The sequence below is a fragment of the Octopus sinensis genome, linkage group LG14 (genome assembly GCF_006345805.1).
Source record: "Octopus sinensis linkage group LG14, ASM634580v1, whole genome shotgun sequence".
NCBI lineage: Eukaryota > Metazoa > Mollusca > Cephalopoda > Octopoda > Octopodidae > Octopus > Octopus sinensis.
In genome coordinates, this window is record NC_043010.1 from 49299026 (window position 1) to 49316324 (window position 17299).

Here is a 17299-nt window from a genome sequence, read left to right on the forward strand (position 1 = left end):
ATCACCACCAAAAATGTAATCAGTGCAAGTGAGGGTTAAATGTGGTGAGATTAGTTAGAGGGTTGGAATGGCTGAATCATTTAAACCTTTAGCATTCAAGTTATTTTGCTGTCAAGTGTAATGCTTATTTATTCACTCTGTTTTGAAGAAATTATGCATTTTCCCATTGCTTTAAGTTTTTGATGATGTGATTGTTTACAATGACGTTGTTGGAAAGGTGTGAGAGACTGAATCTAGCTGATTTGAACACAATAGAAATAGGATATTTGGACCAGATCTGGCCAGTTTGAACATAAAACAGAATATTTCAGCCAAATCTGGCCAGTTTGAGTATAAAAAATGTAGAATATTTGGGCTAAATCTGACTGTGTAGTTTTTATGTACATGCCAAATTAACCCTTAGCTAGGGCCCTGGAAAATGCTACTACTTTGGGTCTAAGCAGACCTGAGAATAACAGTGGCTAAGAGATGGTTCCACACTCTTCAAAACCCTGGAATTCCTGAACCAGGGCCCTACTACTAAATGATAGTTAGAGTCATGTTAATACAGACATACATATACATACATACATGCATGTATGTATGCATACATACATACATACATACATACATAAGGGCACTCCGTTGCTTACGACGATGAGGGTTCCAGTTGATCCGATCGATGGAACAGCCTGCTTGTGAAATTAATGTGCAAGTGGCTGAGCACTCCACAGACACGTGTACCCTTAACGAAGTACTCGGGGATATTCAGCATGACACAGAGTGTGACAAGGCTGGCCCTTTGAATTACAGGTACAACAGAAAACAGGAAGAAAGAGTGAGAGAAAGTTGTCGTAAAAGAGTACAGCAGAGTTCGCCACCATCCCCTGCCGGAGCCTCGTGGAGCTTTAGGTGTTTTCGCTCAATAAACACTCACAACACCCAGTCTGGAAATCGAAACCACAATCCTATGACCAAGAGTCTACTGCCCTAACCACTGGGCCATTGTGCATCCACAGCATACATACATACATACATACATGCTAAAGGATCAAACAGAAAAAATTGCTTTGCAGTATTTGCTATGATTCTATACTTTCTGAGTTCAAATCTCACAGAGGTCGACTTTACCTTTCATCCCTCCTGCATCAATATAATAAAGTACAAGCCAAATACTTGGGACAGTGGCATTATCTAATCCCTCTCCTCAAAATTGCTAACTTTGTGTCTGAATTAGAAACAGTTATTAGATGCTGTGCATCATGGTCAAGGCTGACCAGTTGAGTAATCTCTCTGAAGGCTGTTAACTACTTTGGCTATTAATTCCAGATACCACAAGTAAGTTACAATAAAATGTTGTCATGTAAAGACTTTAATTATGGACGAAACTTGCAGCACAAACTTGACCTGCTGAGAGCTGAAAGTACACGAATATTGTTGAAATAGATGTGCTTTTAAACAGATTGATTCAACAGAGAATTTCTAAAAATACTCTTATATGGTTATGTCAATATATATTGTAGGATATGGCTTTGTTATCACTTCTTTTTATTCATATTCATGTAATCTTAAGTTCAAGTGTCTGTTTCTTGTATCTTCTCTGTATATCAATGACAATTTGGTACATATTCTATGAAAATCAAAAAGAGTTTGATAATATTTGACAACGCTGCTTACACATGTATATTGACAAATATGAATGAATTACTGAGGCAACTTGTTAAACCAATCTTATTTCATTTTATTTCTTGCTCACCATTTCTAAGAATTTGCTTTTACTGGCAAAAGAAAAAAAAAATCAACAAGAAAAAAGCAAGCAAATTACATACATGCAAATATACATACATGCAAACCATACATACATACATACATAATACATACATACATATATACAAACATACATACATACATACATACATACACACACACACACACACACACATACATACATACATACATACACACACACACACACATACATACATACATAACATACATACATACATACATACATACATACTACATACATACATACATACATACATACATACATACATGGTGATCGCTCCATCTTCACAGATAATTGCTGTCTCTTTGTGTTACCTCACTGTCAATAGCATTTCTGACTTTCCTTTCATGACCTTTCAGATAAACTGTTCAGACCTACTGCTTTGTAACTGTGCTTCCAAATGGTTAGGTCTGCACTTGTCACCACTCTTCTCACATCATAGGACTTTCAGTTGGTAGATGGAAAGATAATAATGATAAATGACGTCAACCTACAGAGATGTCTATACATCACTGAATTATAGTAATAAATGCTTGTTCACCATGAATGACAGGCCAAAGTGAGATAACCAGTAACTACATGAAACTGCAGGTTTTACATCAGAGTGTCCCTCTCCAAGTAGGATGCTCTAACAATAGATAGGGGTCTCTCACTCCCGGTAGTTTTTATTTACATGCCAAATTAACCTTTAGCTAGGGCCCTGGAAAATGCTACTACTTTGGGTCTAAGTAGACCTGAGAATAACAGTGGCTAAGTGGTGGTTCCACACTCTTCAAAACCCTGGAATTCCTGAACCAGTTATGTTTGATTTGATTGTTTCCCCTATATCTGACAAGGGAAGTTGCAGGTATCTAGGGGTGGATGAAAATATATCTTACAATGGTATCTGTAACAAAACATGTAGCCGAATAAAGAAATTTAGACCTCAAAACTCACTGCATTTGATAAAACAGTGGCCCACAATGTGTTTGCAGTACCAGTATTCATACCAACATTTGGGCTGCTTTACTGGACAGTTGATGAGATCCAAGCCATTGATGTGAAAACCTGAAAAATACAAGCACATAATTTCCACATAAACAGTGATGTAGACCACCTCTACCTAAAACGAAAGCAAGGTGGCAGAGGCTTAACATCGATCCAAAATGCCTTTGAATGTCGTATCATATCCCTTTGGCAGCATCTTTTAACCACCAAATGTCAAAGTGCATCCCTTGACCAAGTTTGCATACATGAGGCTGATAACATCATAAGACTTGGAAGGCAGCTCCTTGAGCACCATTCTTTGTCTGATAACCTAGAATGCATGCCTGACACTACTGTAATGTCTCAACTGATGAAAGGATGAGTCTATACAAGCAGAAGACTATGCATGGATATATTAGTAGAAAGCTCTGAGATGACAGTAACATCGATCATCAAAGCAGTTTATCATGGATCAATAGCCAGATTACTTCCTCCCACTTTGAAGGGTATGGGTTTGCAATCCAGGAACAGGAAATATCAACCAAGTACCTGATGCACAAAAGGGATAGAGATGCAAGGAAAGCAGTAAAATGTGACAACTGATGCAGACTTTGTGGAGTTAACACCGAAGATATCACCCACATCATAAGCAGTTATCAGAAAATGTGATCACGGTATAATCTACCGAGGAGATATGATGTTGTAGCTAGGACACTCTATAATGAAATCCATCAGAAGAATAACCCCGAGAACAAAGAAAAAAGAACCCACAATATAGTAGAAGCCATAGCCACTCATAATAAAAAGGAATACTGATGAACGTCCCAGTGAAAAGGTCAATAAAATGTAAGCATAACAGACCTGATATGATGATTTGGGACAGAGAAAAGAAACTGTGGAAATTAGCTGCCCAGCAGATGTTAACGTAAAGCTGAAGCTCAATGAAAAAGAGAATATTTACACTGAACCATTGAGAAATCTGCAGTTACTGTATCCAGATTACAAGTTCAAATTTATACTTGTAATTATTGGAGACTTGTTCTCTATTGGCAAGAAATCTTGAAATAAAACTGAACGATGACATACATACACGTGTCCATTCCTCCATCCATCCATCTATATATATATATATGCATATTCTGTATAATTCATTAGTTATCGTTATAGATATTTAAGATCTATCTCCCTTACAGGGCTGATCGAATTGGCCGCTGATTTCTTCGCGGGGGTCTCTTCCCCTTCTCTCCCCCTCTTTTTACATTGTCTGTCTGGACTCCTCTCTTCCTACTTCTCTCCCTGGCTATGCATACTTAAGCTAGTAACCTGCCTCATTCTTGTTCCGAATCCTTTTGCCAAGTCTGTCCGTAAACGAAGTGATCCCAAGATAAGAAATCTTTGAACTTTAATTCACCCCGTATCTCTATTTATTATTATTTATTATGTATCATTATTCTGAGCCCCCTAGTCGCCACTCTTTTTACTATTTCAGCCTCGCCTCGTTTTTGCATATTCTGTATAATTCATAGTTTATCGTTATAGATATTTAAGATCTATCTCCCTTACAGGCTGATCGAATTGGCCGCCGATTTCTTCGCGGGTTTCTCTTCTCCCCTTCTCTCCCCCTCTTTTTACATTGTCTGTCTGGACCTCCTCTCTTCCTACTTCTCTCCATGGCTATGCATACTTAGCTAGTAACCTGCCTCATTCTTGATTCCGAATTCCTTTTGCCAAGTCTGTCCGTAACGAAGTGATCCCAAGATAAGAAATCTTTGAACTTTAATTCACCCCGTATCTCTATTTATTATTATTTATTATGTATCATTATTCTGAGCCCCCTAGTCGCCACTCTGTTTACTATTTCAGCCTCGCCTCGTTTTTGCATATTCTGTATAATTCATTAGTTATCGTTATAGATATTTAAGATCTATCTCCCTTACAGGGCTGATCGAATTGGCCGCCGATTCTTTGCGGCGCGCCCGCCCTACCCACCGCCACCCCCACCCTACCCACCGCCACCCCCACCCTACCCACCGCCAAAACCAACACCACCACCACCACCAATACCGGATATCTCTATTTTGCTCCAACTATACCGGATGTCGTTTCTCCCACCACCATTATAGGTGTCTACTCTTTGAACCCCCCTCTTCAATACGCTATTTCACCATGCATTACCCCTCTTTCGATATCCTACGTTCTACTTGCCTAGAACCTGTCCTCTGAAACACCCCTCCCCTGGTGCTCCCCTATATTTCTGCACCCCCCCACCACCATTATAGGTGTCTACTCTTTGAACCCCCCTCTTCAATACGCTATTTCACCATCACCATCATTACCCCCCTCTCGATCCCTACGTTCTACTTGCCTAGAACCTGTCCTCAGAACCACCCCTCCCACTGGTGCTCCCCTATATTTCTGCACCCCCCCACCACCATTATAGGTGTCTACTCTTTGAACCCCCCTCTTCAATACGCTATTTCACCATGCATTACCCCTCTCTCGATTTCCTACGTTCTACTTGCCTAGAACCTGTCCTCTGAACCACCCCTCCCACTGGTGCTCCCCTATATTTCTGCACCCCCCCCCCATAAAAATAAAAAGCACCATCCGAACGTGGCCGATGCCAGACCCCTCTGGCACCTGTGCAGGTGGCACGTAAAAAAACCCCTACACTCGCGGAGTGGTGGGCGTTAGGAAGGGCATCCAGCTGTAGAAACACTGCCAGACTAGACTGGAGCCTGGGGCAGTCCCGAGCTCCCCAGACCCCGGTCGAAACCGTCCAACCCGTGCTAGCGCGGAAAACGGACGTTAAACGATGATGATGATGATGATGATGATGATGATATACACACATATATATATATATATATATATATATATATATAACACACACGCATATATATAGATAGATAGATAGATATATATATATATAGATAGATAGATGGATAGATAGATATACATACATACATGCATACACACACATATGTACAATCAATACATACATGCATGCATATATATATATATACATACATTCACACATACATACATACATACATACATACACACACATACATGCATACATACATACATACATACATACATACATACATACATACATACATACATACATCATACATACATAAGCATATATGTATATATTTGCACATAAATATGTAACTCGATGTAAAATCTTCTATCCATCTTCATTCACTCTTTTGAATTTAGTAATATTTCATTTTTGTCTGTGTGTCTATTATTTTTCCATGCCACTGAAATCAAAGATATGTATCACTTATTATATCGTATATACAATTATTTATAATGGTTTGAGTAATTTGTCACAGCTACATTGATTTATTGACCAGCAAATAAAAACATTGTTTAATGTTATTCTACTGCAGTTTTATTTATCATGGACTGAATTTATAGTTCTTTTCACACACACACACACACACACCACACTCATGCACACAGACACATATACATTCATACATACACATGCATACATATATATAAGTATACACATTCATACATACATACATACACGCACACACATACATATATATATATAATATATATATATATATATATATATATATATATATATATATATATATATATATTATATATATATATATATATATACTTTATTTAAAGCAGCAGAAAATTCAACAAAACCTGTTACTCTGAGTTTCACGTTCCCGTTCGTCAGACAGTTTTCTAGCAAAAACTGTCCAATGAACGGGAACGTGAAACTCAGAGTAAAAGGTTTTGTTGAATTTTCTGCTGCTTAAATAAGGCATATTACCCTACCACTGGTATTTGAGTACTCTTTTTTCCACCTTGTTTCACATTTAGGTGTTTACTCCGGTATTATATATATATATATATATATATATATATCTATATTATACATTCATATATATATATATATACAATACATACATGCATACATGGAGGAAGAGCAAAGCCTGGGTGGCATGCCACAGTTTGAGATCTGTATGGAAGCCAGTCCTTCATAAAGACCTGAAGATCCGTCTCTTCATTGCTGCAGTGGAGTCTGTACTGTTATACGGATCTGAGACTTGGGCACTGACCATTAAACTCACTCAGATGGTGGGTGGGTGGGTGCCACACGAAAATACTGAGAATGGGCTGACAAGGCAGTTTTCCTTTGTCTGGTGGCTGTGGCGAAAGAGGTTATCTGGCAGATGAGGCCAAAAGGAACGAGGACAGAAATATTCCTCTTTAGTAAAAGCCCTCATCGACTTTTTCAAGTTTCATTTAAAAAGGAAAGTGAGGGTGGAAAGAGAAGTGCTGTCCTCGAGTGAATTTATGAAAAGGTAGGTGAAAGTTGCGAAAATGGCAAGAGTGGATGGTAGCACTCTCAGTGTAGACCTGTGAGTCGGAAGGAAGTAGTTGGAGAGGGCTCTCATCCTTGGTATTCAGGGTGATTTTGGATGGTGGATTTCCTTCATTATCCCTAGAGGTCCTCTTGAATCAGGGGGATCCCATCATGATTTTGTCCCCTCTTTTTCGAGTGACATTTACTATGTATACTTCCCTTCTAGTGTATACCGTGTATACTTTTATTCCATTATTCCATTATATGTAAACCCCAACACTTTATACCTGTCTTTGTATTGTCTCCCTCATCCTTCACCCAGATGGTAAATAAAAGAAATCATTATTATTATTATTATTATTATTATTATTATCCTTCTTTCTTCAAATTTTCTTCCATTTCTCGCCGAGTGTTTTCCGTACACCTAGAGCAGAAAAGCTCATTGTATGCATTCCCAGATTACACATGCAAATTCACAGGTAAAATATGTATTTAAAAAATTAATAAATAAATAATTCATAATGGATGTTGTTTTCACAGCGATAATGCTCTTCTCAGTACATGAGTTGTTCCAGTTATCACGATTTTTTGCACTTCCTGGAGGGATGGCAAGCCTGGTATCATTTTCAAATAGGTTTCAGTACCTTTTTTTTTTTTTAACATTCCTAGAGATCCTACAATCACTGGTACTGTAGTCGCCTTGAGATGCCACATTTTTTCAATTTCTATTAGCAAATCTTTATATTTACTGATCTTGTCAAATTCTTTCGCCGCTATATTGTGATCGCAAGGAATACACATGTATTATTATTATTATTATTATTATAAATTTAGTCTCATAACAGTCAATAACAAGTAAAAGAATAAAAGAATATAAATACTTGGGTCAAATGGTTCAACTATCCCTTTCAAAGCAGTGCTGTGGAATGGCCATAATTCAGAAACTGAAACGAGTAAAAAGAATGTTTTTGTTTTTGCATTTTTGTTCTTTTGATTTCTAGACTTTATTGTATTTATTATCTATTGCTTCTTTTCCTAGAATTGCATCGATCTCTGGCTTTTACTTGCATAAAACAAATCACCAATGCCAACATGCTGAGTACATCTATCACCTGTGGATATATTATAGGGTCAGCTTACTCTCTGTAGTAGAGGTAATGCTTTTAACTACTATGAATCATACTGAGGATTTGTTTGCTTCTTTCTTTCTCAGCATTCTTGTATATATGAGTGTATACACACAAATATCATCATCATCATCGTTGTCGTCGTCATCATCATCATCATCATTGATTAACGTCCGCTTTCCATGCTTGCATGGGTTGGATGGTTTGACTGAGGGCTGGCAAACCAGATGGCTGCACCAGGCTCCAATCTGATCTGGCAGAGTTTCTACAGCTGGACGCTCTTCCTAACACCAGCCACTCTGAGAGTGTAGTGGGTGCTTTTACGTGCCACCGGCACGAGGGCCAGTCAGGCGGTGCTGGCAATGGCCATGCTCAAATGGCGTTTTTTATGTGCCACCTGCACAGGAGCAAGTCCAGCGGCACTGGCAACGACCTTGCTCAAATGTTTTTTCACATGCTGCTGGCACAAGTGATGCTGATAACGATCATTCTTGAATGGTGCTTTTTATGTGCCACCGGCACAGAAGCCAGTTTGCTGCTCTGGCAACAATCATGCTCAGATGGTCCTCTTAACACTCCACTAGCATATATATTACATATATACAAAATTAAGAGAATGACCACCAAACTGGACTCCTAATATACTAAAGATAACGTCAAATCACCTTACCATGAAGAGTGTGTTCTCAAGAAAAATTTCGGCTGAAATTTTTCTTGAGAACACATTCTTCATGGTAAGGCAATTTGACATCTATCTTTAGCATATTAGGAGTCCAGTTTGGTGGTCATTCCTCTTAATTTTGTATCTAATATAATTTTTAATGTTCAGATTTTTTTACACATACACACATATATATATGTGTGTATATGTGTTTGCGTGTGTGTGTGTGTATGTGTGTGTGTGTGAGTGAGTGTGTGTGTGTGTGTGTGTGCACGTGTGTGTGTGTGTGCCTATATACTGTGAAGGTGTGTGGCTTGGTGGTTAGGGCATTCGGCTCACAATTGCAAGGCTGTGAGTTCAATTCCTGGTGATATGTTGCGTCCTTGGGCAAGACTCTTTATTTCACGTTGCTCCAGTCCACTCAGATGGCAAAAATTAGTAGTACCTGTATTTCAAAGGGCCAGCCTTGTCACACTCTTTGTCACGCTGAACCTCCCTGAGAACTATGTTTAGGGTACATGTGTCTGTGGAGTTCTCAGCCACTTGCACGTTAATTTCACGAGCAAGATGTTCTGTTGATCTTATCAGCTGGGACCATCATTGTTGTAACTGTCAGAGTGCTCCTATATATGTATACACATACACATATACACCTAGAAACAAAGAGTACAAATTTACTTGAATATGTGCCAAATACATAGTGGCTTAGATATGAATCTAGTACAAAGTGGCTTAGATATGAATGGACCTACTCAGTGGTCCCATTCAGATAGAGGAGGTGAACAATACATAAACTCTATAAATAGTAATATACAAATAATTGACAAACATAATGTTAAATATAATAGTAAATGAATCCAATGCCGTAATAAGAACCAGATAAATAGATTACACACTTTTACAAAAAGCTTAGGTAGAAATAGAAATACATACCTCAGTAACATGGATACCTCCAGCTTTATTGAATGGTATATAATTCCCTTTGGAAAACAAATAATTTCCAATATACCATAATTGTTTTATTTGGCATTGACTAAACATTTTCCAAAAGATGGTAAATACTATAGGATTTTAAAATAAAAATAGGATTAGATTAGCTTTCTGTAATAGAAAAAATCTAGCTCAAATTATAGCAGTACACAATAATAGTAAAATTAATGGTTTCCATATGAGCAATAGCAATAATAGTAACCAGAATTGTAATTATAGATCAATAAATAGCAACATGTCCACTGGAGTGGACAAACCATTAGTAACACAACTAGGTATCAGGATAGGAACTATGGTTTGGCAACCAATAAAATAGAAGCGACCTGAGGGAACTCCACAACTAACCTGGAAGTAGATGTGAATCCTAAACAGCAAAGTACTCAGAACATTGTCTATGTGGAAAGGACTAATAATTTAGAAGACAGACAAGAGAATATAAAAATTACATCTAGAGTAGGTGAAGTAGATAATAGTAATAGGAGTAGTAGAACTATTAAATGCAATTGTGCAAGGAACAGGGTCTGTCCATTTAACTCTATTTGTAGGCATAAAAATATCATATACAGATGTAAGATTACCTCACAGAATAGGTGTCAACTCGTGTTATAATAAGCAGAGAATTGCCAATCATTTAAGTTCGTTTAGAAATAGGGACAAAATGAATACTACCAGCTTTAGCAAGCTAATTTGAGCACTAAAAGATAGTATCAAAATATTTTCGATTGCTTGGAAAATAAAAAGTAAAGCAAAACCTCGTAGAATAGGCAATTATAGATGTGACTTTTGTGCGGAAGAAATGTACCAAATTTTCACTTCTAAATTTATTCTAATAAACACAAGACAGGCTACGACAAGCTACAAGATGTCCACACTGGATTGAATATATGTTTAAATGATTTAAAGAAACATAATTTACCATCTATAGTAAGTATACTAGTTAAAATAATGATTGATATGATTAATGATATTTATGAAAATAATACTAATAAATATAATTATATTAATAATAACCATTATTGAGGGTATAAAACCAAAATAAGTGAAATACCTCTGAATAAATAATGTACTCCAAACAGTAAAATTGAAACAAACTGCTATAATTAATTGTAATATAAATAAACATTTCAAAACCACGATTCATCTGTGGTGCCAGTAGAGGTGATTAAAAGACGAGAATTCAATTTGATTAAGTAAGTAATGCTAACTGAATACCAATGCAAGAAGCTTGTTTGAATTAGTTCACTTTGAAAATGTTGTAAGTGATGGACCCTTGAGGAAATAACATTGACTAGGATGCATAATTGCATACAGTGTAGTTGCTGCAATAGAAACAAATGTTGGTCATTGTTATATATGGTGTGGAAAACTTTTTCAATAAAAATGTTTGGGATGTGAATAAATTTCTGCTCTCCTCTTGGTTTTCAATTATATATATATACACACCCACACACACACACACACACACAGACACATATACATTTACACACTTATATATATATATATATATATATATATATATATATATATATATATGCACACACACACACACATGTACATGCATATATATAATGATTATATGTTGCAAATAAATGAGAGGAGAAAAATATTGACGTATATGGTTTTTATTTTATTGTTACAATGTAAGATAGAACTTTTTTTGATTTGTTGTTGTACACAGATTATTTAGAGTTTTGTTATCCATTTTGTAGGTAGTTAAATTAATCTCTGAGTGACAGCTAGAAGATGAATGGAAGAAGGAGAGAGAAAGAGAAAAAGAAATTACCTCTCTATATTGACAAGTAGAGTGAGTGAAAGTTGTGTAGTACCAGGATGACAAGCCATACATGAAGTGCTCCTTTTTGCTAGGAGCCAAGTGAAAAAAGTAGAAGTAAATCTGTGCTTCATATTTATAATTTTTCTAACTAAATTAGGTCAGGCCAAATGAAATTCTCTGTCTCTTATCTGCTTTAACCTAAGTTTGATTCAAAATGATCACAGGTTAACAATTGACTCTGATGAATTTTCTAGTGCAATGGCCAAGAACAATAGAAAAGAACTCAGTAAGATGTGGGCTGGGTTTCAAATCTGGGTTAAGAATCTAGAAAGCTATTCATTACATTTACACACACACACACACACACGTATGTATGTATGTATGTATGTATGTATGTATATGTATATTGATATATATATATATATAAGTATGTATGTATGTATGTATGTATGTATGTATATATATATATAAGTATGTATGTATGTATAGATTTGTGCGTCTGTGTTTGTCCCCCCTAACCATCGCTTGATAACAGATGCTGGTGTGTTTATATCCCCGTAACTTAGTAGTTTGGCAAAAGAGACTGATAGAATAAGCACTAGGCTTACAAAGAATAAGTCCTAGGGTCAATTTGCTCAACTAAAGGCAGTGCTCCAGCATGGCCACAGTCAAAATGACTGGAACAAGTAAAAGAATATACATACATACATACACATACACACACACTCATATATATATATATATATATATATATATATATATATATATATGTATGTATTCATTTTATATTTAAAAAGCTCAGCAGCATACAACAACAACAATATGCTAGTTACACCAACTCTTACAGTCTCTCTAACAGAGAGAATAATCTGTATTGAATGTCAAACAGCCTATTGAATGAATGTCTCAGATACATAGCCAAGTTAAGCAGCACATTTTGTCAAACTATCTGTCTAACCAACGATGAAATACTTCCTCATGTTTCACAGATTTACCGTTGATCAATAATACTGTTTAACTCTTTGTAACTATTTTCATTCATAAATAAATAATCTGCCCAGTTAATCTTTGCATCTAAATAAATACACATCGGATTATTCTGTTAGACCGACCAAAGTCTTGTAAATGGATTTGGTGAATGGAGCTTGAATGAATATCTTGTATATAAGACACACACACACACAGGCATATATATATATATAATATATATATATATATATATATATATATATATATGTAAATGAGTAAATGAGCATCACTGTTATAAAAGGGGTGTTGTTTCCGGTCTTCTATGAAAAGGGTCTGACTTTGCGGAGGTATTACCTTGCTTCCAAAAATAGGGGTGGGGTTTAAGACAGGAAGGGTATCCTGCCAAAGGAAATTTGATGCAACAAATTCTGACCGATCCATGCAAGCAAGGAAAAGTGGATGTTTAATGATGATGATGGTGGTGGTGGTGGTGGTGGTAATGATAAGTCACCAGTTGTTTGTATCCCTGCAACAGAGCAAAGATGCATCTTTTGAAAATGCCCTTGACCCTCTGGGAACAGCCTAGTTCCAGCAACTAATAAATGTTACATTAGCTTGCAAAGCTAAACTGGATAAAACTGTGACCAGACAGGCATATGGTGTAGAGCGTGGGCTACTAACCCCAAAATTCTGAGTTCGATTCCAAGCAGTGACCTGAACAACAGTAATAATAACATCAAAGAATACCTTAGGAATGAGAACCCAGGTTCGAAATTTCCCCAAGACACCTGAAGAAGGCTGGATGGTATATCGCCTTTTTCCCAAACTTCTCAAACCCGCTATAATGTAATACATGTTTTTGTTGTTGTAATTGTCCGCAGCTGACAAGATGAGGACAAATATCCGGCGAATGTAAATAATGTAAATAATGTAATACTTGTTTATTTACATTGCTTGGAAGTAATCATACATTATCTTGTAGCTTCAAGATTTTGATGAAGTGATTTTTAGAATGACATTGTATGTAGGTATGAGAGGTTGGGTCTGCTCAGTTTTAACATAAAACAGGTAGAATATTTGGGCTAGATATGGCCAGTTAGATACTAAATATATGCTAAAGTGTCAAGCCATGAAAAGTGGGATATTAGGGGCCTTTTCAATCAGAGCTCACTTTGTATCTGCATCTGAATACACAGACCCAAGGAAGAGGTTTTGTTGCACCCCGCTGAAGGAGAGCCCTAAGTTCAGAAAAATGAGTCAAGTAGGAGTACACGAAAGTTTATGAGCAGCACAGCAATTTACAGAAGTGAGAGGAGACTCTCTCCTATCGCGAACATATTCTTGCTTTTCATAATAGCATATTCTTTGAATAATCCATTGATCAGGTTACCTTATCTATATATATAAAGCTGAAGTCGTCTGTGTATGGCAGGTTTGGTAGCCTTCAACTAACACTATCTCCTCCGAGACCCTGCAGTGCAAGTTGACCAAAATTGAGAGTATGATAGAAGGCTTGCATTTCATTCTGTAGAAGATAAATTTCAAATCGGACCATGTTAACACCAAAAATTATTTACATCAAAAAGGTGCTTTTTTTCTATGAAAATCCCCATTTTTTACAATTTTTTGACTGCTGTGTCGCCATTTTTCAGTGTATTTCAACCAGAAAAATGTTCACTTAAAATTTTTACTTTTCAAAAATTCCAATTCTAAAGGGTCGAAACAAACCTGAGCAACGCCGGGTGATACTTCTAGTGTTTTATATAATTTTTTGATTTCCAGTGCAATAGTTGTAAAGAAAGCTCAATCTAAAACGAGTGGTTCAAATTCATTCAACTCTACTTTCCTGATAGTTTTTCAGCAGAAAACTGACAGTTGCCCAAATGGGCAAGTCTCCTCTCTCCATGCTACTGCTGTTATCCAATGGAAAATCCACTTCTTAAAAGCTAATACTGTTTGGAGCCAACTGTTATTCTAATCGTTGTCAGATCTCAAAGGGCTGGGAGCAATACCACAAGCATCTAGCAGACTGAAAAATCTGCCATCCAAGGTAGGCACTCTATTTATTGACCCCGAAAGGACAGAAGACAAAGTTGACCTTGGTGGGATATGAACTCGTAACACAAAGAACTAGTGCAAATACTAAAGGACATTCTATCCCATGCTCTAATGACTCAGCTAATTTCTGATTTGCTGATTCCGTGCCATGAAAAATGGCATAATTCCAATACACTGTAATACAGTCTAGTGATAGCAAAGATGAGAAACAAGCTGTTATAAGTGTAGTTGTAGCTTTTAATTTTTTCTCTCTGTACTCTCTGCATGTGTGTGTGTGGAGAGAGAGAAAGAGAGAGAGAGAAGGCGAAAGAGAGATGTATATTGACATACATCGATAAATCTGCCTTTAGGTTTTTAAATTGCTAAATAAGCCAGCCATATTATTTGTAGTTTTCACTTTTACTATTTTTTAAATCAGCATATGAATTTCAATGGTTTTCTTGTAAGACTGACACAGAGAGGTGAGTTTAACCCTTGGCACAGTAAGAGCCATTGATTAGGATTAAGATGCTCTGCATCAAAATCTGAAATCATTGATGATTTGCCTATATCTGTTGGGAGCTTGCCTCCCTTTGTCAGTCATTAAGATAATGCTTTGTGGCTTTTGTTTTGACTCTTATTTCTAGCAATACTAGTACTACTTATGTGAAGGTGCATGGCTCAGTGGTTAGAGCGTCGAGCTTACGATCGCGAGGTTGTGAGCATGAATCCCGGACCGGGCTGCATGTTGTGTTCTTGAGCAAGACACTTTATTTCACGTTGCTCCAGTTCACTCAGCTGCAGAAATGAGTTGCAACATCACAGGTGCCAAGCTGTATCGGCCTTTGCTTTTCCCTTGGATAACACTGGTGGCATGGAGAGGGGAGGCTGGTATGCATGGGCGACTGCTGGTCTTCCATAAACAACCTTGCCTGGACTTGTGCCTGGGAGGGTACTTCCTAGGTGCAATCCCATGGTCAGTCATGACCGAAGGGGGTCTCAGCAACTAGTACTACTTAGTACCCTCTGTCACTTGGTGGCGTCTATAAATTTGCCTTTAGGTTGTTAAATTGCTAATCAGCCACTGTATTATTTATATATATATATATATATTATATATATATATATATATATATATATATATATATGTATTTATACATACATGTATGTTGCATGTACATGTGTGTTTATATGATTGATTGATTCTAGTTTCAGCTCACGAGCTGTGGCCATGCTGGGGCACCGCCATTTATATACATACACATGCACACATATACACACACAGGCAAATGTGTGTATATGTGTGTGCGTGAGTGGATGTATGTATGCGAGAATGGTCAAAATGTTTGTTTCACAACTATGGGGTACCGGGTCTGATCCTACTGCATATGTTAGATAAATGTAATTTTTTTGTAGTCCAGTTGATGAAGCCTGAATTTTCATGTGATATGGGTCAAGAACTAGTGCGAATACTAGTCTTAAACTGACTTGTTATTGCCAGGAAAACTATAAAAAATGGGAAGAGGTTGGGATCTGATCCCTGTTGTGTTCTGAGTTCATATCCCACCAAGGTCAGACTCAAATGGCCAGGCCATTTGGGTCTGATGAGTCATCTATACACCTAAGTGCTTTATAGGCACGAAACCAATGGTCACTCTCTCACTGGCCATAACAAACAATCTTCTTAGTATTCTTTTATTCCTTTATTTGTTTCAGTCATTTGACCTCGGCCATGCTGGAGCACTTCCTTTAGTCAAGCAAATCGACCCCAGGACTTATTCTTTGTAAGCCTAGTACTTATTCTATCGGTCTCTTTTGCCGAACCGCTAGGGACATAAACACAGCAGCATCGGTTGTCAAGCGATGTTGGGGAGACAAATACAGACACACAAACATGTACACACACACATATATACATACATACATACATACATACATACATACATACATATATATATATATATATATATATATATATATATATATATACATACGACGGGCTTCTTTCAGTTTCCGTCTACCAAATCCAGTCACAAGGCTTTGGTTGGCCCGAAGCTATAGTAGAAGACACTTGCCGAAGGTGCCACGCAGTGGGACTGAACCCAGAACCATGTGGTTCGTAAGCAGGCTACTTACCACACAGCCACTCTTATGAAAATTTAAAAGGTAAATACTTACACGTTGTAAGGGAGATAATTACAGATGGCACAATTTTAAACTTCGTTTTATTTTGAAATCTTTTTTCATAATTTTACTAGTTTTAGCCCCTGGACTGCAGTCCTGCTAGGTCCATCATATAATCTCCTGTCTGTTACTTATTTTTATTGACCATTTCATCGAAGTTAATGAACATAACGAGACACCATAAAGACAGACACGGAGGCAAACATGTAGTTGTGTGTATGTGTGTGTTTGTGCATGTGTGTGTATACGTGAGTGTGTGTGTGTGTGTATGTGTGTGTGTGTGCGTGCGTCTGTGGTTGTGTGTATGAGCGTGCGTGCAAGCGTGTGTGCGACCGTGCGCGTGCATATGTATGTGTGTGTGTGTAGGCCCCTGCGCCATTAGAATCCATATATGGGGCCCATGTTAATATCTAAGTTTGAGAATTTTTTATTCACTCCTGGAAGAATGCATTAATTATTTGAGCCTGGCTGTTTGTAG

The 17299-nt window shown here is 37.2% G+C and overlaps 1 long non-coding RNA gene across 1 annotated transcript; it reads right to left on the minus strand.

Annotated features, from left to right (window-relative positions):
* Positions 1-1917: 1917 nt before the first annotated feature.
* Positions 1918-11773, minus strand: LOC118765997. The gene is made up of 3 exons (XR_005001910.1): positions 11641-11773; positions 7961-8023; positions 1918-2815 (listed from the first exon to the last, which is right to left on the minus strand). It is a non-coding gene; the product is annotated as an uncharacterized LOC118765997 (long non-coding RNA).
* Between the last annotated feature and the right edge of the window lie 5526 nt (positions 11774-17299).